Source organism: Rhinatrema bivittatum, chromosome 8 (assembly GCF_901001135.1).
Source record: "Rhinatrema bivittatum chromosome 8, aRhiBiv1.1, whole genome shotgun sequence".
Lineage (NCBI taxonomy): Eukaryota > Metazoa > Chordata > Amphibia > Gymnophiona > Rhinatrematidae > Rhinatrema > Rhinatrema bivittatum.
Window position 1 is genome coordinate 60,578,773 of NC_042622.1, and position 26,415 is coordinate 60,605,187.

The 26,415-nt window shown below is 44.0% G+C and overlaps 1 protein-coding gene across 4 annotated transcripts in view; it reads left to right on the forward strand.

Annotated features, from left to right (window-relative positions):
* Positions 1–9,565: 9,565 nt before the first annotated feature.
* The window catches only part of NCOA6 (nuclear receptor coactivator 6), a 284,262-nt gene continuing 267,412 nt past the window's right edge, over positions 9,566–26,415 (forward strand). Inside the window, exons 1-2 of one of the 4 annotated variants that reach the window (XM_029613390.1) lie at positions 9,566–9,859; positions 16,799–16,913. The gene's annotated coding sequence lies outside the window, so the exon portion shown is untranslated. Of the gene's footprint in view, positions 9,860–9,953; positions 9,973–16,798; positions 16,914–26,415 lie in introns of those variants that run through there. The other 3 variants (XM_029613391.1, XM_029613388.1, XM_029613389.1) reach the window with 3 other exon arrangements.

Genomic DNA, 26,415 nt, shown 5'->3' on the forward strand with positions numbered 1-26,415 from the left:
GACCCGCCCCCAGATCGCGTCCCGGCGCGCTAGCGGCCCGCTGGCGCGCGGGGATTTACTTCTCCCTCCGGGAGGCGTAAATCCCCCAACAAAGGTAAGGGGGGGGGTTTAGACAGGGCCGGGCGGGTGGGTTAGGTAGGGGAAGGGAGGGGAAGGTGAGGGGAGGGCAAAAGAAAGTTCCCTCCGAGGCCGCTCCGATTTCGGAGCGGCCTCGGAGGGAACGGGGGTAGGCTGCATGGCTCGGCGCGCGCCGGCTATACGAAATCGATAGCCTTGCGCGTGCCGATCCCAGATTTCAGCGGATACGCGCGGCTACGCACGTATCTACTGAAATCCAGCGTACTTTTGTTGGCGCCTGGAGCGCCAACAAAAGTACGCCTATTCGCGGTTTTTGAAAATCTACCCCTTAGTTTTTTGTGACTTTTTAAGATGTTCCTGACTTAGTAGTGAAGACTGCGTCAAGAGTGGTGTCAAATGCATCGCACTTTGAGGTTGAATTGATAGTTTCGCACGTTTTGAGTCATGTTGCTTTGATGCATCGTGTGGTATCGGCGCTGAGCGCTTAGATGCGCCTTTGTGCGCCGATCCGTGTGTCGATGTTTTTTGCCCACCGCTGTGCGCCGATGCGTCATTGGAGCTGTGCGCTGATGTTTTGTGTGCACCAATGTGCGCCGATGCATCGTCAGAGCTGTGCGCTGATGTTTTGTGCGCGTAGCTGTGCGTCGATTTCTGCTCAGAGCTTTGCGCTGCTGTCTTGTGCGCCTATCTGTGCGCCAATGTCTTGTTCGCGTAGTTGTGTGCCAAGGCCTCGGGCGCCAATCTGTGCGCTGATAAGTTATGCGCCGGGCTATGCGCCGATGCTCCGTGAGCACATCTCTGCTCCGATGCACCGTTCTGCTTCGGCCGATTTGATTTTTTGGTTCCTGACTTTTTTGGTGTCGAGGAGCAAGAGCGAATGGGTTTAGTAAACTGAAACCCGAGCGGCTCATGAGGGGATTTTCGTGAAAGAGGAGTTGCGGCCTCAACTCCCTTCACTGGCTCTGGTGGTATAACCGACCTGGCCGAGGTACCCTCTAGCGAATCAGGCCTTTTAGATGGCTTCTTCTTTGGTCTTTTCAATGGTCCCTGTTGCAGTTGGGTGCTGCAGGCAGGATAGTGGACCCTTGGGCCGGTCTACCCAGGGTGACAGGGTAGGCCGGGAGGCGGAGCCACAGGCTGGCGGTGTTCACCCGGGAACCAGGAGCCCCCCAGGAGGAGCCCGTAGGGTCCTGGAACCTTGGGGCTTGGGATATCAGCTCAGAGTCAAATAGCAGATAAAGCCTGGGCAGGGAGTGTAGTAAGAAAAGTCCAAAGAGTGAAAGATAGTCTGTAGGCCGGCAGTGCAGGTCGAGGGCCAGCTGATGACAGGACAGTGGGCAGTAGCGGTACCTGTAGTAAGCCGGACCGTGAGGCAGGGTGTGTAGAATACTGGACCGGGAACAGGCTGAAGGCTGAGGTAGAATCGATAGCAGACTGTGGATTGGAACAGGCTGTAGACTGGGAGGGAGTCTGCAGCTGGCTGTGGATAGGAGCAGGCTGTAGCCTGGAATGGAGTCTGTAGCTGGCTGTGGATAGGAGCAGGCTGTAGACTGGGAGGGAGTCTGCAGCTGGCTGTGGATAGGAGCAGGCTGTAGACTGGAACGGAATCTGTAACTGGCTGTGAACTGAAGCAGGCTGTAGACTGGAATGAAGTCTGTAGCTGGCTGTTGAACTGGAGCAGGCTGTAGACTGGAACGGAGTCTGTAGCTGGCTGTGAACCGAAGCAGGCTGTAGCGGAACCGGGAACGGACCAAGGTCAGAGGCAGGCGGCAGGCCGAAGCGAAGTCAGGAACGGACCAAGGTCGGAGGCAGGCGGCAGGCTGAAGCGAAGTCAAAGGCAATCCAAAGGTCAAGTCAGGAACGAGGAACAGACGAAGCGCAACTCAGAACTACTAGGCAGTAGTGAACCTTGTTGCAAGGCAAAGAGAAGGCGTCCGGATGCCGGTTATATCAGGCTTAGGGCGTGGCGTCATTAGCACAGGCGGGGCCAGACTTCCGGGAGCTGTGCGCACATAGTGTGCGTCCTCACGCGCGCGCGAGGCAGCGGGGAGACGGGCAAGCAATGGCGGCCTCCACGTGGAACCGACAGAGCCGCAGGAGTCCCGGGCATGCGGAACGCGGCGTTTCCAGCAGCGGAGGTGAGCCCTGTTCAGAGCTAAAGAAGGGGAAGCGGTAGAGACCGCAACAGTCCCGGCGAAGACTGTGTGGAGGATGTCTTTAGCTGCACGCTTTTTTCTGCGCTCTTCATCTTGGCTCAGTGGGATATACGACCACAGTCCCAGCATGAGACTTGGTCATGTTCCGGACCCAAGCATATGTAGCAGTAATTATGTCCATCAGTAATGGACATAATTTTACCGCATTGGCAGTACTTAAATCCGGATGGCTTAGGAGCCATCACTGCCCAGAAGAAATGAAGATAAAACAAAATTTGAGAAAAAGTCTCTTCAGAGACGAGGAGGAGAAAAAACCCCGCATGCAGACTGCTCGCGGAAAAAAAGAGACTGAGGTAACAAGGCAATTGCGCGGGAAGCTCACCGCGCAGCTGTACAGAGTTCAAAACTCTGTACCAACTGAGAAAACTCCACCTACTGACCTGTCACAAGACGCTCCCAGACAGCATGGCTAATTCAGCCCTGCTATCGACGGGAAAACAAACATATAATGAAAACATATTGCTAAAACACTATTTTTTAACATGATTGAATGACATTTAATTATACAGAAAGGTAAAATACACATAACATGATGTATTGGTTGTTCAACCAAGCATTCTCTTAATTTCAAACTTAATACCTAAGCTTTGATCTCCAGGAAGGTCCACTACTTTGTATATTATTACCCTTAAGTTATTATTTTTATTTTCTCCAAGTTCTATTTATCCTGTTCATTGTAAGACATTATTCTAAATACTGTCAATCTATTGTTGTAATGTAAACCGAAGTGATTAGTAACTTTGTTACCAGAACTTCGGTATATAAAACTGTTAAATAAATAAATAAATAAATATTACTGCAATAAAGAACCTATAGGGTCATTCATCAAAATGCATTATGGCGTTAATGCCTGTGATAACGCCATAATGCATGAGATATTAATGGTATCGCATGGCATGAATGCAAATGTTTGAAGGGGTGGGATTGGGGAGGGGTTTGGTTGGGATTAATGAAAATGAGGGGCAATATCGCACCGTGTGATAGCATAACGCATGCTATCACATATTTTTAACGCCAGAAATAACTACACCTTTTTTCCTGGCGTTAAGCTGTGTGATATGCCCAAAATGGCCATAACGCAATTTACAATAAAGATTTCAAATTGCATTTCGGCCATTTCTGTGCTTGGGGAGAGGGGAGGAGAGTGAGATGAACAAACAGCACAGTACACCTCAGTGAAGATTTGACATCATTTGGAGTGAGGAAAGTCTCCCAAAGATGAGATTTCTACAATGTTCTCTCGCCCTAGCTTAATGGACTCTATAACAGGGTACTATCAAGCTAGGAAAACAGAATAAGCCAAGCTGCTACAGATCCCCACACAGAAATAATTGTAAAACTATACTAATAAATGCTGATAAACAGAATAACATCCAACAAATAAAAACTCATAAAAATTATTAAAAATTGTCCAAATATCAATAAAATATTTCAAAACAGCAGACATCACATAATACCCAATAATTAAAATGGCAGTCAATCAAGAAAAATAAACTTAAAAAGCCACCTTTACTTATCCTCTCCAGCAACACTCCTACTCCTTTCCCTTGCAGGCCAATTGCACACACCAGAAGCTGCTGAAGCTCTCTACTCTCGGTCCTCTTCCTTAGGGCCCACAACTAGTCACTCACACACAGTCTCTGTCTCACACAGACCAGAAACCTCCCTAACCAGTCGGTCTTCCTCACACACACACACACCAGTCACCTCCTTGACCAGTTTCTGTCTCTCTCACACACACCAGTCACCTCCCTGACCAGTCTCTGTCTCACACACACCAGTCATCTTCCTTTCCAGTCTGTCTCTCTCTCACAGAAACATATCACTTCCAACCAGTCTCTCTCAATCACACACATGCTCTCTCACTTACATACAAGCTCTCAATCACACACAAATGCTCTTGCTCCCATTCTACCACACACCCACAAAGCTGCCACTCATGCATCCATTCTACCACACACACAAGCTGCCACTCATGCACCCAGGCACCTATTCTACCACACACTCACAAAGCTGTCACTCACTCACTCAGGCACCCATTCTACCACACACACACATACAAGCTCTCACTCACGCACCCATTCTACCACACACACAAGCTGCCACTCATGCACCCAGGCACCCATTCTACCACAGGCACACACAAAGCTGCCATTCACGCACCCAGGCACCCATTCTACCACAGGCTCACAAAGCTGTCACTCACTCACATACACACACACACATGCTCAGCCTCTTCTCATTGTTTGGCCCAAAAAGCCTGGCCTCTGTTCTTCAGCCACCGCTGGCCTGGCTTCCGGTGGTGGCATGCAGCATCTCTCCACTCTTTGGCCCTTCCGGCCTGGCCTACGGCAGGGTCTCTCTGCACTTCAGCTGCCGCTGGCCTGGCCTCCGGCGGCAGCACTCCTCTACCAACTGCATCGGCCAGTCTGCCCCTGGGGTGAAGGGAAGCACAAGTGGGGCTGTGAGAGAGGGGAGGGTGAGCAGGAGGGTGTGAGAGAGAGCATGGGAGGTGAGAGAGTGGGGTGGGGTGGGGTGCAGATGGAGGAGCAGGCACCAATGGCGGCTCTAGGCCGCGAAGAAAGACGGACCTGGAGGCGGCTTCCTGCCACATAAGATGTCCCGGCAGCGGCATCTGCAGTGGTGGCACTAGGCCGTGAAGAAGCGGATCCTGGCAGCGGCTCCCTGCCATGAGGAGACTTTGCGGTGGCGGCTCAGCCCACCGCGAAGATGGAACATCGAAACCTGCGCGGAAAGAAGCTATGGCGGTGACAGCCTCCGGACCGTCCCAGGGACGGCGTCGGAGCGGCAGCGGCCTCCCCTGCCACGAAGGAACAGCGTCAGCGGCCTGGATGGCGGTGGAGGTAAGAGGCCTGCTCGCGCGATGAACTTCACAAGCAGGATTGTAACAAAATCTCATCTTTGTGTACCTTTCCTCATTCCAGATCAAATCTGTGCTGTTCACTTATGGCAGCCACACTATTTTATATTTCCTGGTAATGTTATCTTTTGCTCATTTGAATTCTAACCTGAAGAAGAGAGTATTAGTTTGCAAAAACTAGTCACGAAATGTATTGTTAGTCCAATGAAAATTTATCAATTTATATATATTTTGTTTTTTATGTTAATCTTTTGTGTTTTCCTAATAGGTAGAGTAGGCCATTCGTATGAGAGGAGGAGGAGAAGGGGGCAGCAGCTTTGCCCGCACAGGGCCAGGCCATTGTGTGTGTGTTGGGGGGGAGGGGGGAGGAGGGAGGGAGAAGTGAAAATAGCGATGCTACTGCATTCCCTAGAAGGAAGCTCCAGCTCTTGTGTGGCCGTACCATTGGCGTGGGAAAATGTCTCTATCCAGCCAGGTTCACAACTTCTGAAACTGGGGAAGAGAGTGGGGAGGGGGTAAATAAATCCACTATGCTTATGACATACTAACAATTACCAGTTGTAAGTTTTTTTTTATTATACTATGTATTCTCCATTGTCAAGCTGGATAAGACAACCACACAATTCGGCGACATCATCCAACAGTGCCAGGTTGAGTGCTGGTCTCGCCAAGCTCAGGATTTTACGAGAGCTTTCCTAAAGTATGCACACCTCCTTCCTGCGTCAACATCATTGTGTAAGCTACCTCAGTCTAAAGTTGTCCACTTTGCATACAGTTGGTTTTTCATGGACAAGCTGGACAAGAGAGCCACACAATTGGGTGATGTCATCCGATAGCACTGAGTTGGGTGCTAGTCTCTCCAAGCTCAGGATTTTACAAGTCCATTTGAGTGTTATATCTACATGCCATCATCAAGAAAATGAAAATGTGTAGATTCTCTTCCTCTGAATTTTTATTTGGCTTCATGTAGACAGAAGCGTAATGTCCTGGTTAATGTGGAACTGAGGCACCACTTTCAGTAGGAATTTCAGGTGCATTCTAAGAAGCACTATGTCTTCAAATATTTATATATAAGGAGGATAACAACTAACACTTGCAATTCAATTATTCTTCTTGCAGAAGTTACTGCTAAAAGGAATAATATCCTCCATGATGCAAATCCTAAGTCTGTTGTAGTCAATGGCTTAAATGGGGGTTGTATTAACTGGTTTAAAACTACATTTAAATCCTACTGGACAGGTGCTGTTTTTCTTTGGGAAATGAAATTTAACAGGCAGTTCATAAATCGTACCATTAAAGCATTTAAAAAAATATGTTTAGACTGTAGAAGAGCTCTCTTGTTATATTTAGAAAGAACCAAACCATACTGATCTTCACACAAATTTCTATCTTATGATGTTAATACAAGACGATTTCCAGTATATAAGCAAACCTTATCACGGTGGCTTATTCAACGTCTAGCATAATGCTATAAGCAACTACCGGTATATAGAATAAAGCTAGAACATATCAAAGCCACCAGGTTAGGGCAATAGCAGCATAAACAGCTGCTATAACAGATATCTATCTGCAAGGCAGCAACATGGTCTTCCTTACACACTTTTACTAAACACCGTTGATTATACCAGGAAACCAAATCACATATTAACTTTGGTCAGGCAGTATTAACAAAATGTTATAAAATAATAAAAAAAAAACTTTCTAAAAAAAAGGGAGAAACTTAAGAATAAATAACCATGAATTGATTGTTTACTCCTTTAAAAAGTACAGATACTAGGGGACATTCGATGAAGTTACTAGGTGATACATTTGAGACAAATAGGGTGATATTTTTTTACTCAACTCATAATTAAACTCTGGAATTTATTGCTAGAGGATGTGGTAAAAGCTGTTAGTGTATCTGGGTTTAAAAAAGGTTTGGACAAGTTCCCAGAAGAAAAGTTCATAAATCATTATTAAGGTGGACTTTGGGAATCTATCAAACTTTTAGGATCTTGCCAGGTACTTGTGACCTGGATTAGCCATGCTGGAAACAGAATACTGGGCTTGATAGACCTTGGGTCTGACCCAGTATGGTAAATCTTATGTTCTTATAAAATTGTGTAGCTGCCTTGTCCGATTTGTCCACAGGAATAGCAAAGTTGCTTACCTATAACAGGTGTTCTCCATGGACAGCAGGACAAATAGTCACACAAACCCACCCTCCTCCCCTGAAAGAAGGTACGCTAGGAGATTAGACTGAGGTAGCCTTTGTGACAAAAGGGTGCCATAGTGCCGCCATGTGCCAGCGAGAGCAGTGCGGCTGGCAGGGCCTTAGTAAGAGAAAAAGCAGTGTGGCTGTGTCGAAATTGACAGTGTGATCGTCGGACCTTGTTAAGTGGAAATGCACTGTGGCCCTGCTGCTGATTCCAGTGGGGCCACGCTGCTTTGAAGGAAGAGGAGGAGGAGCACACCCTGTCTTACCCTGCTAGAAGGAATCCAAGGACAGAGCTGGATCGGCCCCTGTGACCGGAAGTCATTCTCTTGGCCATGGGGGCTGAAGGAGACTGCTGTTGCCTGCTGCTTCAAGGGAGGAGTGAGTATGTGTGTGGAAGAGAGAGAGCGAGCATATGTGTATGTATGGGAGCATGTGTGCGGGAGAGAGATGTGTCTATACTCTATATGTGGGGGAGAGAGCATGTGGGTATGTGTGAGAGTGACAGCATGTGTTAGGGAAATGTGTCTATTTATGTGGGGGAGAGAGCATGTGGGTATGTGTGAGTGACAGCATGTGTGTGAGAGAGCATGTGTATGTATGAAGGAGAGCATATGGGTATGTGAGAGTGAGACTGAGAGAGCATGTGTATGTGTGTGGGAGAGAATATGTGTGAGTGAGCATGTTTGTGGGAGAGAGCCTGTGTGTATGTATGTTAGTGGGAGAGTATATGTGTATATGAGAGGATGTGTGAGCAAGAGCATGTGTGTGAGAGAGCGAGTATGGGAGCGAGCATCTGTGTGTACAACAACCCCACTTATTGTCTAATTTATGACAATTTCAGGACATCTGGAAATCAAAAGTTCTCATGTATGGATAATAGGGAATGTTTAAAATCCTTATTAGTTTTAATTGTTGGGTGCTATTTAATGTGTCTGTTTTGAAATATAGTATTGGTGTTTGGAAACATTTTTATAGGAGTTTTTAATTATTGAATGTTATTCTATTCATTAGTTTTGACTTATTCCTTTTATTAATAAGGTTTTACTAATTTTGTTTTCTTAGGAATGGTAATGCTTCTGGTTTTCCATTGTTGCAGTGCATACAGAATTTAGCTTATTGCAATTTCCAGTTGTTTTTGTTTGTGCATTTCTGTTTATAGTTCATGGTCTCTTTATTTTGTATTTGAGGTCTATCTGTGTTTTGCATATGTGACTGAAGTAAGGTATTCCAATAGTGTGTATTTTCTATGTAGGATTCTATAGCAGTTTGGCTTGTTCTGTTTTCCTAATAGGGGGTGTATTACTGTTTTAGGCCTGGTGTAATATTTGCAGTGTTAACTTTCGAAAGTAGAATTGTTGCTGTTTGATTGCTGGAAGTTAGTGTTCTTTTGATATAGAAATTTTACTCCATTGTAATTCTGTTTTTTTCGTGGCTCTCAGAGGGTCATGCCGCTCATGCCCAAGATGCATTACAATAGGCCTAGTACCATATGGGTTCAAAGTGTTTCTTGCTTTTTATGCAGGGTTTTCTGGTTGCCAATTTTTACCTCAGAAGGTTGTGCTCACTGTCCCTTTTCATGTAAAAACTATTATAAATACATAATTTTTAATTGGGGGGGGGGGGGGAGGGGGCAAGGTTTTCCTAGGGCACCTAATACCCTTGCATCAGCTGTCATATGTTGTGCAATGGGTGAGGGCAGTTTTTCACTCAGCCAAAGGCCACAGTGCCTGGGCATAGCGTTGGTGACAATACTGTCACAGGAAGGGGCCTCAAGGCACAGGAAAGCTCTGGTAAAATCCTGGACTTGGAGACCAACGGCAGACTCAGCGCCATTAGAAAACGTCACTTAATTGTGTGGCTATCCTGCTGTCCGCGGAAAGCACCTGTTACAAGCTAGCAATTTTGCTTTCCACATTCTTGCAAGCCACCAAGGTACGGTTATGCTGTTTTCCAGAAAGACGCCACCGAATATCTGGCGGCCTCGAACGCATGACTAGTCTACGTTGAATTGCGCTTTCTAAATAATTTTTTTTTTAAATCGGTCACGGACCAGGACACAACAGACACACTCAGCACCAGAACGCCCAGCGTATAACTGTAACGTAGCTCGAAACGTTGCGGAGCAGGCTGAGCGTGCGCCGTGGGACGCCCCGCCTTCTACCATATAGTTCCGCTGCTTGGTTCGCATGATGTCATGAGTCACGTGTCGCCGTGAGTTGTTAGTGAGGTGGATTTTTTTTTTTAAATATTTTTATTTTGTTTATTTTTTGGAATTAGTGTTATTACTGTTGAATTTGTCGCGTGTCCGCGCGCCCGTCTTCTTCAGCCGCGCAGCCTGTGCGTGAGAGACTGCGACGTAAGCCGATCTCGCGCACTCGAGCAGCAGCTACTGTCTTCCCTTTCCCCTCACAGGCCTGGGGCGTCGGGCCCCTCGCCCTTCACCGGTTGTCGTCGGTACGGAGAGGGCCGGGCCGGGCCCCGCCGCAGGTGAGTACTCAGCGCCTCCTTCTGGCACGCCTTGTTTTCCGCCGGCTGGGGCTTTCGAGGTGTAATCTTCCTGTCAGGCCCACCCGGGCTCCGTACATTCTGCAGCTTCCTTGGTCGGTAACGGGGAACGCAGGAGCCTCGGTTAGGCACAGTCTGCGAGCGGAGGGGAAAAATGGCGACAGAGAACAGATGAAATGGCAGGGAGAGGGGGGCAGCCAGGAGAAACACTTCCTACTGAGGAAAGCAAAAGCCTAGATAAAGAGTCTCTTTGGGGAGACGTTGTTGGTTGAAGCCGGGAGAAAGTTTCCCTAGGGGTAGAGGGGGCTGAAGCTCGGAGAAAGCTTTTATAGAGACGAGAATAGTCGGTCATCAGTTCTCTGTACAACATATAGCTGCACCCGCTGGATAAATAGGGGATGGTGAAGCAGTTATGATAAATCTGCTGAACGCTACTGAACTATACAAACGTATCGCCCCATTTTAATTATTCAAACTTAAGACTATGAATGTTCTGTTTTTAGTAACATGGGTCTCATTTTCTGTATTTAAATATTTTCTAATTTAAAGTGATATTTCTATAATTAACCTATTGTTTTGATTTATTCATAATTTTTATTTTCTAGGTTATTTTAGTGTGACATGAAAATATGACTTTCGTTGTATTCCCTGCTATTTGCAAAGTTCTGATATATTCTGAGTTTACAATCTGTTTTCCTCCTTGAATAAACTAGGTTACAATGAATTGACAGCCCTTATGCTTTGGAAAAAGAAAGGGGATTATTTTGGGGCTATAGAAAAATGTTTGCTGTACAGAATCTAAGATGCTAAGAGGTAGATCTTAAAAAAGTATGCGCACATACTTTTGTTCGCACAACCGGCGCAAACAAAAATTCGGGGTCAGTGCGAGCAAGGCTGTGCAAAATCGGCAGCCTGCACGCGCCGAGCCACGCAGCCTGCCTCCGTTCCCTCCGAGGCCGCTCCGAAATCGGAGTGGCCTCAGAGGGAACTTTCCTTCTGTATCCCCCCCCAACCTTTGTTGCCGGGGGGGGGGGACTCAGGACCGCGCCCCCGGCCTGCCAACACGCCCCCTGACACGCCACCCTCTCGCCCCTTTTACGAAGCCCCGGGACTTATGCGTGTCCCGGGGCTTTGTGCGCGCTGGCGGCCTATGCAAAATAGGCGCGCGGCGCGTGTGTGCCCTGTGCGCGTAAATCCACTAGGATTTATGTGCGCAGGGCTTTTAAAATCTACCTCTAAGTATCTCCAGTAGGTTTTATCTGCCAAGGAAAAGAGGGACCTGTTCTAGTTTCATTAGGTATCTTGCTGCTGGCATTACTAGAGCGCAGATTTCGTGGTAGAGTGTTGGATTGGTTGAGTGTGAAAGAATTTTCTTGGATTTGTTTTAAATGAGCAAGTAGCTCATTTAAAACAAATAGAAGAATATTATTTTTCATTCAGCACTTAGTTAAGCTCTGGAATTCATTGCCAGAGGATGTGGTTACGGCAGTTAGTGCAACTGGGTTTAAAAAAGGTTTGGATAAGTTCATAGAGGAAAAATCAATAAACTGCTATTAATCAGTAAGGAATAGTAGATTGAGATCTATTTAATATTTGGATACATGCCAGGTGCTTTTGACTTGATTTGGCCATTGTTGGAAACAAGATGCTGGACTTGATGGACCATTGTTCTGTCCCAGTATGGCATATCTTATGTTCTTATGTTCTCTTCTATTTAGTCGTTCTCAGAGTTTTAGTGGTTAATAATAATTCAGAGTCTTGGCCTTCAAGTTTGTCATGACCCTCAAGGGACTTGGTTTTTACCAATCTTTTTAAATAACTGTCTAGCCCTTTTGAGACAGTTATTACAGATAGTGGGATGGCTTCAGTGGTTCTCAACTGGGGGAGGGGGAATGTCTTAGAATTTGAGAACTTGAATAATTTTATTTATTTATTTATTTAGAGATTTTATATACCGAAGGTCGTTGGGAACATCTCATCGGTTTACTTGAAAACGGAATGCAACAAACATGCTTTACATAAAACGATGAACTGAAGTGATAAAAACAGGGAACATTAAGTGGAAAATTTAGGGCTAACAGGGCACCGTGATGGAGAAGAACTGAAATTTTATATAAAAAGAGAACTAAGTAAACTAAGAATGTTATTACATACAGGGTAAATGCAAGCTGGGTAAATGACTGCATAGAAAAGTATACATATAAAGATCTAAGTTGCGAACAACTGGATCAGGATCAGGTCATTATGGGTGGCAGTAGAGGAAGCTAGGTAGGGAGAAAGAATGCAGGAGGATCAGATCAAAGAGGGTAGCAGCAGGGGGAGGCAAGGCAGAGGGGAACTGCAACGGATTGCTTATTGTACCTAGATCTTCAGCCAGACCAGACTTGACTCAAATCATGTTTTATTCTTCTCGTTAATCATTTTCATTATTCCCCCTTTTATCTGATCCAAGTTCTACGCCCTGTTCAATGTAATTCGCATTCTTACATGCTTGTTTTTTTTCCGTTTTAATGTAAACCGAGATATGTAATTTTTTACATGAATCCCGGTATATAAAAATGTTTAATTAATAATTGTTAATTAATTTATTAATATTAGATTAAAGATGAATATAGGACAATCTGAGATATGGATAAGCAAGCCTCTATCTCTATCATCTTTTTGATTTGACTTCCTTTCCTTCTTTGAAGGATCAAGTATGTAGTCATATTGTTATCGTTGATTCTAATGTTGGAAACACATAACTTTGGCAAATGCTTTTTAAAAAAAATAATTTGTAATTCAATACTTGGGTCCTTTTTTGAAACCAGATGATGTAAAACTCTGCAAGAATTAGGTTCACTTTTAAATTATTGTAACAGTCTCTTACAGTATTTGGGCCTGTCAGATAAATTTCTCAAAAAGCTGCAGTTAGTATAGAATTGTGCAGCTAGATTAGTAATGTGCATAAAGAGAAGGTATATTATTTTAAAGAACTCTGCTGCCAACTAAATTTAGCTGGCACTTTTTTTGCATTGGTGAGAGAGTGTAGACCAGGTTACTTGTTGCAGTGGTTGATTGGTATGTACTTTTGCACTTGTTAAGGTCAGCGCACAAAGCACTACTACAGTTGGCTAGTTTTTCTGATTTTTCACCTAAGAACCTTTTCTTAGCTCTGAAATTGAGTGAAATGCCATGTAATTTGTGTTAGGAGCTGATTATCTGCTTTTCCAATGAAAATTGAAGTCTTGCTTTTTTTTTTTTTTTAACCTTAGGTTTTAAATCATGATTTAGATTTGCTGTGATGAATGCCATTGTATTTTAGTTCTTGTTATGAGTTATATTTGGGAGCATATGTGTAAATATAATGTGTGTATGCATATGTGTATACATACTCATGAATGCTCTTCTCACAAAATTCTAAGTGAGCTATTTGTCGTGAAAAACAATAGGTGAAAGTAAAAGACTAAAGTACCTCTATTTACCAATAATGTTGACCCAAAACAAAAAACAAATTTTTGTTGTTTTAATGACTTCATACCAGGCTTAATAGTGCAATTTCTGCACAGTCATTGGCCATTGTGTGCGGGATAGCATATATTGGTTGCTTTCACCACGCTATATTTAATCATCGGTGATTAAAGTATTTTTTTCATGCTGTTATAATGCACCATATTATGTGAATAAAATCATTTTGTGAAATTATTGCATAGTCCCTTTTCATATCAGTTACCTTCATTGGGGTCTACATTCTCAGTGGGGTCAGATGACTTATCCACTGTTGACTATGGTATGAATTATAGCAGACAGGAAGCGAGAGTTGCAGTGTTGGTTACAACCCCAAGTTCTCTGGGTAGGAGCTTCCTGTTCGCACTCTTCCACATCAAGTAACACTGGCGATAGAAGCTTCCATCAAAGGATGGGATGCTCACACAGGGTCCTTTCGAACCCGGGGCAGTTATCTGGACAATATGGTTTCTCTACTTCAAGGTGATGGAATCGGTAACCTATCTCTTTTCACCCTGTGGTACCTTGCATTTATAAAAATCTAAAGTTCTTCTATTTGTAGTGTTATATTTGGTGGCTAGTGGGACACTCCTGCAAGCTGCTTCAATCAACCCAACCCTGCTGGCCATATAGGCTTCTCTCTTCTGCAGTGAGCGCTGCAGACCTCCGTCACAGCCACCACCTCTAGTGCTCACTCTTGGGCATGTGTAGGCATGCACCTGACAGCAGCAAATTTTAAAGGGGCCGCAGTGGGAATGGGCAGTGGTGCCCTTTCATAAACTCACTACCTTGAGCCTTTTGTAAGGGCTCCTCTGAAGCAGTGGGTATTTTGCACAGCTTGTGCTGTGTGTTGCTGCTTCTTTTGTTCCTGTGTTTCCGGTCCTTGCCTCGTTTCTTCAGTCCAGCTCAGCCTCCTTGTTTCCTCTCTGACTGACTTCTGGGATATGATCTTTGTCTGAGCACTGACCATTTTCGTTTGTTGCCTGCCTCTGACCCTAGCTTCACCCTGGAATGACATCTATGTCACTGCCATGGAGACTCTTGCCTAAGACATGCCAGCTCTCAGAACCCAAGGGGAAAGTGGTTTGTATAGGTGAATCTCCTAAACACACTCTCCTGTGTCACTCCGCCAGCTGTCCGTGAGGGCCTACGGCTGAGCTAATCTCACCACAGCAGCAAGAGCCCACAGATCTTACATGTAGAACATACCCATTGCTGCAAATGGTTAAAAAAGCTTGGCAATATTTATCTTTTTCGAGGGGTATTCATAGATGATATCATCATTTCTTCCCTTGGTGGGAATGAAGAGTATATACCAAGCCTTCAGAATAAGGTCTTCCAAGTGTGGTTTAACAGAGGAGTAAGAAACTTTTCAAATTTGTTTTGTTGTACTCAGGTAACTATTCTTTTGAAGAATTACAGGAGGTCTTTAAGATTCCTTCTAATCAGTTTTATGCTTACCTTCAGGTTAGGTATTACATCCTTGGTTTACTCAGACAGTCTCTGGATTTATTTTCTCCCAATTTCCTTACTCAACTTTTAGAAATAATGGACTAAAAGTAATAAAATCTTGCATTGGTACAGACTTAGAGGGGAGAAGCTTATTGATGTTACCTTGTTGAAGTTGGTATTACCCCAGAACCATGAAATGGGGACTACTCTATGTAAAGTCAATGATCATATTTTTTAACAAATTATTCTCATCAACAGTTAATGCTAAATTACAGGAAATGCAATTTAAGATACTGCATAAATGCCATTACTCTTCTGAATGTTTATTTAAAATGGGATTAATAATATTTCCCTTATGTGTTAAATGTAAATTGTAGAGGGTTCTTTAATCCATGCTTTTATGCTCAGTGTTATATGATTTTTGGGATGGTGTTTTGACTGCCCTTGAAAAAATTATTCTCCTTAAGAACATAAGAAATTTTCATGCTGGGTCAGACCAAGGGTCCATCAAGCCCAGCATCCTGTTTCCAACAGAGGCCAAACCAGGCCACAAGAACCTGGCAATTACCCAAACACTAAGAAGATCCCATGCTACTGATGCAATTAATAGCAGTGGCTATTCCCTAAGTAAAATTGATTAATAGCTGTTAATGGACTTCTCCTCCAAGAACTTATCCAAACCATTTTTTAACCCAGCTACACCAACTGCGCTAACCACATCCTCTGTAGGAGAAATCTTTGTACTGGGTTGTATGAGTTGGATATCTGAATTATCCAAGGATTATATTAAATTTGCTCAGCTGGCCCTTTTGTTAGCCAAATTTTGTATATTGCAAGTATGGATTCAGAAAGCTGCTTCTACTTTGAAAATGTGGCATTTGCATATGCTAATTGGAACGTAATTGAGAAGCTTGATTCTAAATTCAACACCAATGGGTCCGATGCAAAACAGTGTGCTCAGAAGAGCGCACTGTTTAACCTGTGGTTGGACGCACAATTTGGACGCGAATCCACAACCCCTTATGCTATAAGGGGATTAGCATGTCCAAAATGCGCTTCGAACCCCTGGCGAAACTAATAGCGCCCAGAGCAGGTGTTACTTTCTGAGCAGCCCAAAAAGTTGTACTTAATATAGTGGTGATATTAAGCCAGAGGACCCAAAAGGTTTTAAAGGCTTAAAAAAGAAAATTAAAGTGCCGGCGGTCAGGTTAGGGAAATGGATGCTCATAAAATTGAGTGTCCGTTTTCCTAACCTGCTGACAGTCGATCTCTCCTGGGCGCCCGTTGCCAAGGAGGTGCTAGGGGCACACAGTTGTCCTTGGCAGCTCAACCCTTCAATTAAATACTGAATTGCGCACCCAGGAGAGTTGCCTGGGCATGAATTAGGAAAGCGAGCGCTCAACAGTAAGCGCCCGTTTTCCGTGCTCATTTATTGCATCGGCCCCATTGTTTGAATAAGGATTACTTGAGGGCTTGGGATGCTTTTTAGGAGGTAACACCTCTCTTATAAAGCTGAACTGATTTGATGTACTTGTTTTTTTTTTTTTTTTGTTTTTTTTTAGCCTCTTGAAGATTTTGATTTGTATTTTTTATATAAATCTTAGTTGAAAGATTGTGTGTAGTTTGTGAAGGGCTGTTGTCTCTTTTGTGTGTGTTGCTTTTTGTTAGGCAGCCTTTCTCCAAGGACAAGCAGGATGGCAGTCCTCACACATGGGTGTAAATTGATGCAACAGAAGTGACATTTTTTGTTTGGCTAGTCGTTTTTCTTTTGCCTGCAATTTTCAATTGCATTTGATAAATGTTTAAAAAAAACCAAAACCAAAACAAACGGTAGTATGATGTGATGGAACTTGTGATTGAGTCAATTTCTTTGCATGAAATAAATAACAACATGAATGGTTAGCTCTTTATTGAAATTGGCTGAGAAATGGCATGCAGTAACTGTTCAGTAGTCATTATTTTCCTGTTTTCTTTTTGTTTTAGATCTGAACTTTTAGTGTTGCACTAAAATATCAGTTTCTATAAATGTCTGTTGGCTTGTGGGAATCGAAGACTATTTCGTTAAATATGTATATCGAGGAAAACCAGCATCATCCAGGTATGTGGGAATTTGTAAATATTGTAGGAGCTGTCATTCAAGCTCATTTAATTAGCCAGGTCCAACATAGCACATGTTCCAAGACACACTATAGTCTGCATAGATCCCATTCGTCTATAAAATATAATAATTCAGAAGTTTGTGTGAGACAAAGGCTTTGATCTAGAGAAGGGCCTCAATGCATAGCTCCCTCTCTTACTGTGCTCCACTTATCACACAATGAATTTCCAGTAAAACACTGGTCCTGGGGCTGACCAAATGGCGCTATGGCAAAACAGGGTGATCTAGGTTTCATTTAAGTCTTGGGTCTTCTGCTTTCTGGAGTGGAGAAGTAGCCTAGTGATTAGAACAGCAGGCTGTATACCATGGAGGCCAGGATTCAAATCTGCTGCTGCTGCTACTTGTGACCTTAAGTAAGTCGCAACCTCTATCACCTGCGGTACAACTTTACAGCTAGATTTACAAAGCCACGATATTGCATGATAAATAGCATTTTACGCATGTCAAATGCTGTTTATCATGTAATACCTTCATATCACGGCAGTATCGCGTGATATGCCCGAAGACTTCATCCCCCCCTATAGAAATTAGCTGCTTTGCATGCATAAAATTGCCAAATGTATGCAAAGCAGCTAATGCATAGGCAATTTTGTGGTAATAAATAAACATGGTTATCTTTTGAAAAAATTCAGCCATGTTGTTTTGCGTTTCAGGAAGGTGTAGTTAGTATCCTGATCTTCCTGGGAAACAACTAATGTACATTCTGATGTTCCCAGGAGGCCTGCTAAGGTACAGGCTTCCAAAAAAACTACATTTGCCTACTGTGGGGAAAACCCTCCAGGGTCTGATTTAGTGGCCCCCCACCCCCATACACCCATTTTGGAAACAGCGCCAACTGGCCTTTGCCCCTAACACATAGTGCCAGTTGGCAAAGGCCTGTCAGCACCATTTTGAAAACTGGCATTGACTGGGCCCAGAGCTAGGGGTGCTCCTGACCCCCTATTAGCCCATCAATGTGACTTCTGATATATTAGGGGTGGGGGCCCTGGATCACCAGATATTTATTTTATGGGATGGGGACCTAACCTAAACCACCAGGGTTTTTATTTTGGAGAAGGGAAAGGGGATTGAGCCACCTGGGTGGGAGGGGTTCTTTGAGGGCAGGGGGATATTTCAAGAAAAAGAGGAGGGGTTAGAGGAGGAGTTGTTGCCACACTTTTTTTTTTACAGTATTTTTTTATTTTGGTTGTGAGGGCCACGTTTTGATAGATGGCTCTGGGATGGGTGGGGAGATCTGACAAGACCCCGGAGAATATTTAAAAAATGTGTTTTTTTTTTTTTTTTTTTTGGAGGGGGGAATTTGGACCACTTGGCCCTTTTTATGATGCCAGGGCCCTGTTCTCCTATGTATCTCAATTTACTAAACCCTCTGCCCCTACCATCTCAGATGAACAGGCTCAATCCAAAGCGAATGAGCTAGCACTCTTCTTTCAGGATAAAATTACAAACACTCTTGCACTTCTCCCCACCAACTCAATACCCCCTGCCCTAAACTACAACACTACACCTCACACTGGAGCCAAACTCGACTCCTTTGAGCCCACTACCCCTCTGGAGATTGAATCCATCCTCAAGAAACTGAATCCATCCAGCCACCCCACGGATCACATTCCGACTAAACTGCTGCTCTTCATCCCAGGCACTATCTCCAGAGCTCTGAATAACATCATAACCTGCTCCCTAACTCAAGGAATCTACCCGGATGAGCTAAAATTGGCGTCCCTCAAACAGCTCTTGAAGAAACCCAACCTGGACACAAAAGAACTCTCCAGTTTCAGACCTATATCCAACCTCCCTTTCCTAGTGAAACTTACAGAGAAAGTAGTGAACACACAACTCTCAGACTTCCTGGAGGAACATAAAATCCTATACCCTTCCCAGTACGGCTTCCGTAAATCATCCAGTACAGAAACCCTCCTCATCTCCCTATCAGACCACATCCTTATGGGCCTAGACAAAGGGCTTTCTTACCTACTTATCCTCCTAGACATCTCTGCGGCTTTCGACACCGTGAACCACGCCATCCTTCTAAACCGCCTCTCAGACATTGGAATAACTGGACTTGCAGTCAGATGGTTCAACTCCTTCCTCAACAACAGAAGTTTCAAGGTTAGAATCAATAATAAAGAATCCCCAAATTTCAAATCAACGCTAGGCGTCCCACAAGGCTCCTCACTATCTCCTACCCTCTTCAATATCTACTTACTGCCCCTTTGTCAGCTGCTCACTAACCTTAACTTAATACACTACCTTTATGCAGATGATGTTCAGATATTGATCCCCATAAAAGAATCCCTCCCAAAAACGCTTACCTACTGGGAAAACTGCCTTAAGTTTATTATCAGCCTCCTCACTAGCCTGAACCTGGTTCTTAATGCAGCCAAAACAGAAATCCTACTGATGATCAGTGCTAATCAACCACTCCCCAACACCCAGATCACTCAAGCAAGGGACTTAGGAATAATCATAGATAATCATCTGAATTTAAAGAAATCAATCAGCAATATCACTAAGGACTGTTTCTATAAGCTTCAAGTTCTGAAAAGACTCAAACCCTTGCTCCACTTCCAGGACTTCAGAACGGTCCTCCAGTCGACGCTTTTCTCTAAAACTGACTACTGTAACACCTTACTCCTGGGGCTCCCCATCTCCGCCACCAAACCCCTACAGATGCTCCAGAACGCAGCAGCCAGAATTTTAACCAACACCAACCGACGTACACATATCACCCCCATACTCCGAAACCTTCACTGGCTGCCAATAAAATACAGAATCCTGCACAAAGCAATCACCATAATCCACAAAACCATCCACAATCAACTCCCACTAGACCTTCATATCCCTCTCAAGCTCTACTCATCCGCAAGACCCATCAGAGAAGCATATAAAGGTACCCTACAAGTCCCACCAACTAAATCCACCCGCCTAACTTCAACCAAAGAACGTGCATTCTCCACCGCAGGCCCCGTCATTTGGAAAAATCTGCCGATAGACCTTAGACTGGAACCCTGCCTTCTTACCTTACGAAGAAAACTTAAGACCTGGCTATTCCTACAAGCCTTCCCCTAAAATCTACAAGGTCAATCCGGACTCAGCCCAACTGAAAAGAGATGCTCTCACCAGGCCCAGTATGCTTCATATGTATTTAATTTATAGTTTTTTTTCCACTGTCTTTCTACTTCCTGGCTACCCTAGCCCCCCAAGTTCTATCTCATCTTTTAGTGGACTTCTGAACTCTCTCTTCACAGCCCCTTAGGACATTCTCTAGTTTTAGATAATGTACTATATATATTGTCCCTTTATTCATTTTATTTTATTTTATTATTTAAACACAATTTAAATCTTGGGTGGGTGCGCACCTTGGGCAAAATATCTTGGGTGCGTGCCCCCGTGATATTGTGTCCCATCTCAACAGAATACTGCAGCGATATCATGGCATGATTTTCATCATGGGAGAAACCCGCAATAAAATCGTGCCACAAAATGGGGCAATTCGGCCAGGACCACCATCAATTTATTTATTTAATATTTTTCTATACCGATCTTCATGAAAAGGATACATATCAAACCGGTTTACATGGAACTAGGGGTCTAAGTAAGTAATAAATAAGCGAATAATAATTATATAATTAGGTAATCAAATAACAAGTAGGTCAACGCAAGCAAAGTTACATATAACAAGGAGATTTATTTATTTATTTATTTATTTTGAATTTTTATATACCGATGTTGAACAATGAACATTAACAATTGAACATTTGAAACAATTGGAATCAAGGAACAAAAGAAAACCGAGAGCGAAAATAAAATAAAACACAATTTTATTTTATTTTCGCTCTCGGTTTTCTTTTGTTCCTTGATTCCAATTGTTTCAAATGTTCAATTGTTAATGTTCATTGTTCAATGTATCGCCTCCTAGCGAAAGTTTTTGTTCCATTGTAAACCGGTGTGATCTATATTCTTTATAGGAACATCGGTATATAAAAATTCAAAATAAATAAATAAATAAATCTCCTTGTTATATGTAACTTTGCTTGCGTTGACCTACTTGTTATTTGATTACCTAATTATATAATTATTATTCGCTTATTTATTACTTACTTAGACCCCTAGTTCCATGTAAACCGGTTTGATATGTATCCTTTTCATGAAGATCGGTATAGAAAAATATTAAATAAATAAATTGGTGGTGGTCCTGGCCGAATTGCCCCATTTTGTGGCACGATTTTATTGCGGGTTTCTCCCATGATGAAAATCATGCCATGATATCGCTGCAGTATTCTGTTGAGATGGGACACAATATCACGGGGGCACGCACCCAAGATATTTTGCCCCCTCCTGCCACAAAATATCGTGGCTTAGTAAATGACCCTGTTAGATTGTATGCCCTCAGTGAGGAAATACCTACAGTACTTAAATGTAATCTGCTTTGAAGTGGCTGACCGGGGATTCAGCTTTAACATGGGATTGCATAGGATGGCTTGGCTCAGAGCCTTAGGGCTCTTTGTAGATGTACATGATAAGTTGGCCAATCCTGCGTCTCTTGGGCAGATGGCGACGGTTCATGCCATGCCTTTTGTCTGACAGCACATGCGCAGAGCACAGTGAACATTGCTCTCTCAGTGGTGTCAGGCCACCCAGGGCCTTGGGCTTGTATCGTAGTCACCACATCACTCCAGCAGTCCCTCTTGTGGGAGACCCTGTTCAACCTAGAGGTTGGAATGCCTTTCCAGGTTTCTCTGCCTCAAGTTATTCTCACTACAGATGCATCCCACATAGCTTGGGGGGCCCATGTTGCGGGCCTCAGCACCCAGATCAATGGTCCTCACAGGAGCAGCACCTTCAGATCAACTTTCTGGAGCTCCGGGCATTTTGGGATCACTTAGCCAACAAGGTAGTTCTGGTGCAAACCGACAGCTAAGTGGCAATGTGGTACATGAATAAGTAGGGGGCAACGAGATCATTCCTCCTCTGCCAAGAGGCGGTACAGATCTGGTCCTGGGCCCTCTCGCACGCCATCCTCCTTCGAGCCATGTACCTGCCAGGGACCGAAAACATGACAGCGTACGATTTGAGACAGGCCTTCTGCCCACATGAATGGTCCCTGAAACAAGAGGTTGTGGATCGGATCTTCCGCCTTTGGGGGACCTCAGATAGAGATCTGTTTGCCTCCCCGTGCAACAGGAAAGTGGATCGGTTCTGGTGCCTAGTCAGGGCGGATGGCCAACCTGTTCCGGATGCCTTTGCTCATCATTGGGGCACGGCCTTCTATATGCATACCCTTCACTTCCACTAGTGTCGAGGACTCTCCTGAAGCTTCAACAGGAAAGAGGGACCGTGATTCTGATTGCGCCTTATTGACCATGACAGATCTGGTCCCCGCTTCTGCAGTATATATCCTCACGCGCACCGATCCATCTGGGGACCGCTCCAGACTTGATCACACATCCAGGTCTTGTCCCTCACGGCGTGGATGTTGACCGGTGACCCTGCAGACCCCTGGGCCTCTCGGACAGCGTGTAACTGGTCTTGCTGGAGTCCAGGAAGCCTTCGACTAGGATGTCTTACAATCTCAAGTGGAAGAGGTTCTCAGCCTGGTGCGAGGGACACGGTTTGGATCTGTTCTGCTCCACCCTGAGACTTCTGGACTACCTGTTGCACCTGTCCAAGGATGGCTTGAAGACCACCTCTGTGAGAATTCACCTCCGTGCCATTGGAGCATATCACTAGGGGGTAGATGGCTTGTCCATCTGAACCCAACCTCTCGTGGGGTGTTTCATGAGGGGCTTGCTTCAGCTCAAGCCTCCAATCTGACCCCCCCAGCATTATCCTGAGACCTCAACGTGGTCTTGGCCCATCTCAAGAAGGCCCCGTTTGGGCCCCTGAGATCTTATGTCCTGAAGTACCTATCCTGGAAGGTCATCTTCCTAGTTGTGGTCACCTCAGCACGCAGGGTCAGTGTGCTTCAGGCTTTCGTGTCATAACCTCCTTATACAAAATTTTTTCATAAGGTGGTTTTGCGCCCGCATCCCAAGTTCCTGCTGAAAGTGGTGACTGAATTCCATCTCATTCAGTCTATTGTCCTGCCCACCTTCTTTCCATGACCGCATTCTCACCAGGGTGAACTGGTCCTGCACACCCTAGATTGTAAGAGAACCCTAGCCTTTTGCCTGAACTGGACAGTGGCCCATAGGCAGTCCATGCAACTCTGTCTCCTTTGATAAGAACAGATTGGGAGTTGCAGTGTCCAAACAAACCATATCGAACTGGCTGGAAGATTGTATTTTGTTCTGTTACGTGCAGGCAGGACTGCAGCTTGAGGGCCACGTCAAAGCTCATTCTGTATGAGCCGTATGGACTTTGGTGGCTCACTTGTATACAATACCCCAGGATGAGATCTTCAGGGTGGCAACTTGGAGTTTCCTCTACACCTTTGCCTCTCATTAATGTCTGGACAAAGATCGTCAATGTGACAGCAGTTTCGGTCAAGTCGGCCCTCCGTAATCTTTTTCAGCTGTGAAAACCAAATTTTCCTACCTTAGGCCCTATTTTCAGGTTCAGGCCGCATCCCTCTGTTGCTGAAAGCACCGGGGTTATTGTGCCCGTTGGCATCTGGTTGGGTGCCTGTCGGTCTTGTTTGTTGTTGAGGAGCAGCCTGTAGCTATGTATTCACCCATGTGTGAGGACTACCATCCTGCTTGTCCTAGGAGAAAGCAGATTTGCTTACCGGTAATAGGTGGTGGTCTCCTAGGACAGCAGGATGGTAGTCCTCACAAAACCCATCCGCCACCCTGCGGAGTTAGTTTCTTTTGTGTTTTATTTTTTTCATAAATTCTATGTTATAAGACTGAAGAGGGATCCCATGTGGATGGTAGCATGCTGGGCATGCTCACTGTGCCAGGCAAAGTTTCTAGGAACTTTGACTAAAGTTTTCTGTGCCAGGCTCCATCGGATGTCGCCAGCCATATGTGAGGACTAAGATTCTGCTCTCCTAGGAGAACACCTGTTACAGGTAAGCAACTCTGCTTTCTCCAAGCTGAACAGCCCTAACCTCATTAGCCTTTCCTCATAGGGGAGCTGTTCCATCCCCTTTATCATTTTGGTTGCCCTTCTCTGTACCTTCTCCAGTGCAACTACTTCTTTTTGGAGATGCGGCAATCAGAATTGTACACAGTACTCAAAGTGCAGTCTCATCATGGAGCGATATAGAAGCATTATGAAATTTTCCTTTTTATTCACCATTCCCTTCCTAATAATTCCGAACATTCTGATTGCTTATTTGACTGCTGCAGCACACTGAACTGACAATTTTAATGTATAAACTACTATGTCGCCTAGATCTTTTCCCTGGGTGGTAGCTCCTAATATGGAACCTAGCATCGTGTAACTACAGCATGGATTATTTTTCCCTATATGCAACACCTTGCGTTTGTCCAATTAAATTTCATCTGCCATTTGGATGCCCAATCTTCCAATCTCGCAAGGACCTCCTGCAATTTTATAACAATCCGCTGGTGATTTAACTACTCTGAATAATTTTGAATCATCTGCAAATTTGATTACCTCACTCATCGATTTCCTTTCCAGATCATTTATAAATATATTGAAAACCACCGGTCAAAGTTCCAATCCTTGAGGCACTCCACTGTTTACCCTTTTCCACTGAGAAAATTAACCATTTAATCCTATTCTCTGATTCCTGTCTTTTAACCAGTTTGTAATCCACGAAAGGACATTTCCTCCCATCCCATGATTTTTTAGTTTTCTTAGAAGCCTCTCATGAGGGACTTTGTCAAATGCCTTCTTAAAATCCAAATACACTACATCTACCAATTCACCTTTATCTACCTATTTATTAACCCCCTTCAAAAAAATGAAGCAGATTTGTGAGGCAAGACTTCCCTTGGGTAAATCCATGCTGACTGTTCTTTTAAGCCATATCTTTCTGTATGCTTTGTGATTTTTTTTTCATCTTTAGAATCGTTTCCACTATTGTTCCCAGCACTGAAGTTTCCCAGATAGCCCCTGGAGCCCTTTTTTGGGGTTACATTGGCTCCAGTATTCAGGAACAATGGTTGATTTTAATGATAGGTTATAAATTTAACTACTAGATCTGAAATTTCATTTTTGAGTTCCTTCAGAACCCTGGGGTGCATATCATCCACACCAGGTGATTTGCTACTCTTTAGTTTCCCAGTCTGGCCTACTACATCTTCCAGGTTCACAGTGATTTGATTTATTTCATTCATTTCATCTGAATCATCACCCTTGAAAACCATCTCTGGAACTGGTATATCTTCCAACATCCTCATTAGTAAACACATAAGAACATGCCATACTGGGTCAGACCAAGGGTCCATCAAGCCCAGCATCCTGTTTCCAACAGTGGCCAATCCAGGCCATAAGAACCTGGCAAGTACCCAAAAACTAAGTCTATCCCATGCTACTGATGCTAGTAATAGCAGTGGCTATTTTCTAAGTCAACTTAATAGCAGGTAATGGACTTCTCCAAGAACTTATCCAATCCTTTTTTTTAAACATAGCTATACTAACTGCACTAACCATATCCTCTGGCAACAAATTCCCTAATTTCTCCAGACAGAGAAATTAGGGAAGCTAACCAAATTGGTAGTGTGGTAATAATGGGAGACTTCAATTACCCCAATATTGACTGGGTAAATGTATCATCGGGTCACGCTAGAGAGATAACGTTCCTGGATGGAATAAATGATAGCTTTATGGAGCAATTGGTTCAGGAACCGACGAGAGAGGGAGCAATTTTAGATCTAATTCTCAGTGGAGCACAGGACTTGGTGAGAGAGGTAACTGGTGGGGCCGCTTGGCAATAGTGATCATAATATGATCAAATTTGATTTAATGACTGGAAGAGGAACAGTGTGCAAATCCACAGGTCTCGTGCTAAACTTTCAAAAGGGAAACTTTGATAAAATGAGAAAAATTGTTAGAAAAAACTGAAAGGAGCAGCTACAAAAGTAAAAAATGTCCAAGAGGTGTGGTCATTGTTAAAAAATACCATTCTAGAAGCACAGTCCAGATGTATTCCATACATTAAGAAAGGTGGAAAGAAGGCAAAACGATTACCGGCATGGTTAAAAGGGGAGGTGAAAGAAGCTATTTTAGCCAAAAGATCTTCATTCAAAAATTGGAAGAAGGATCCAACAGAAGAAAATAGGATAAAGCATAAACATTGGCAAGTTAAATGTAAAACATTGATAAGACAGGCTAAGAGAGAATTTGAAAAGAAGTTGGCTGTAGAGGCAAAAACTCACAGTAAAAACGTTTTTAAATATATCCGAAGCAGAAAGCCTGTGAGGGAGTCAGTTGGACAGTTAGATGATCGAGGGGGTTAAAGGGGCACTTAGAGAAGATAAGGCCATCGCGGAAAGATTAAATGATTTCTTTGCTTCGGTGTTTACTGAAG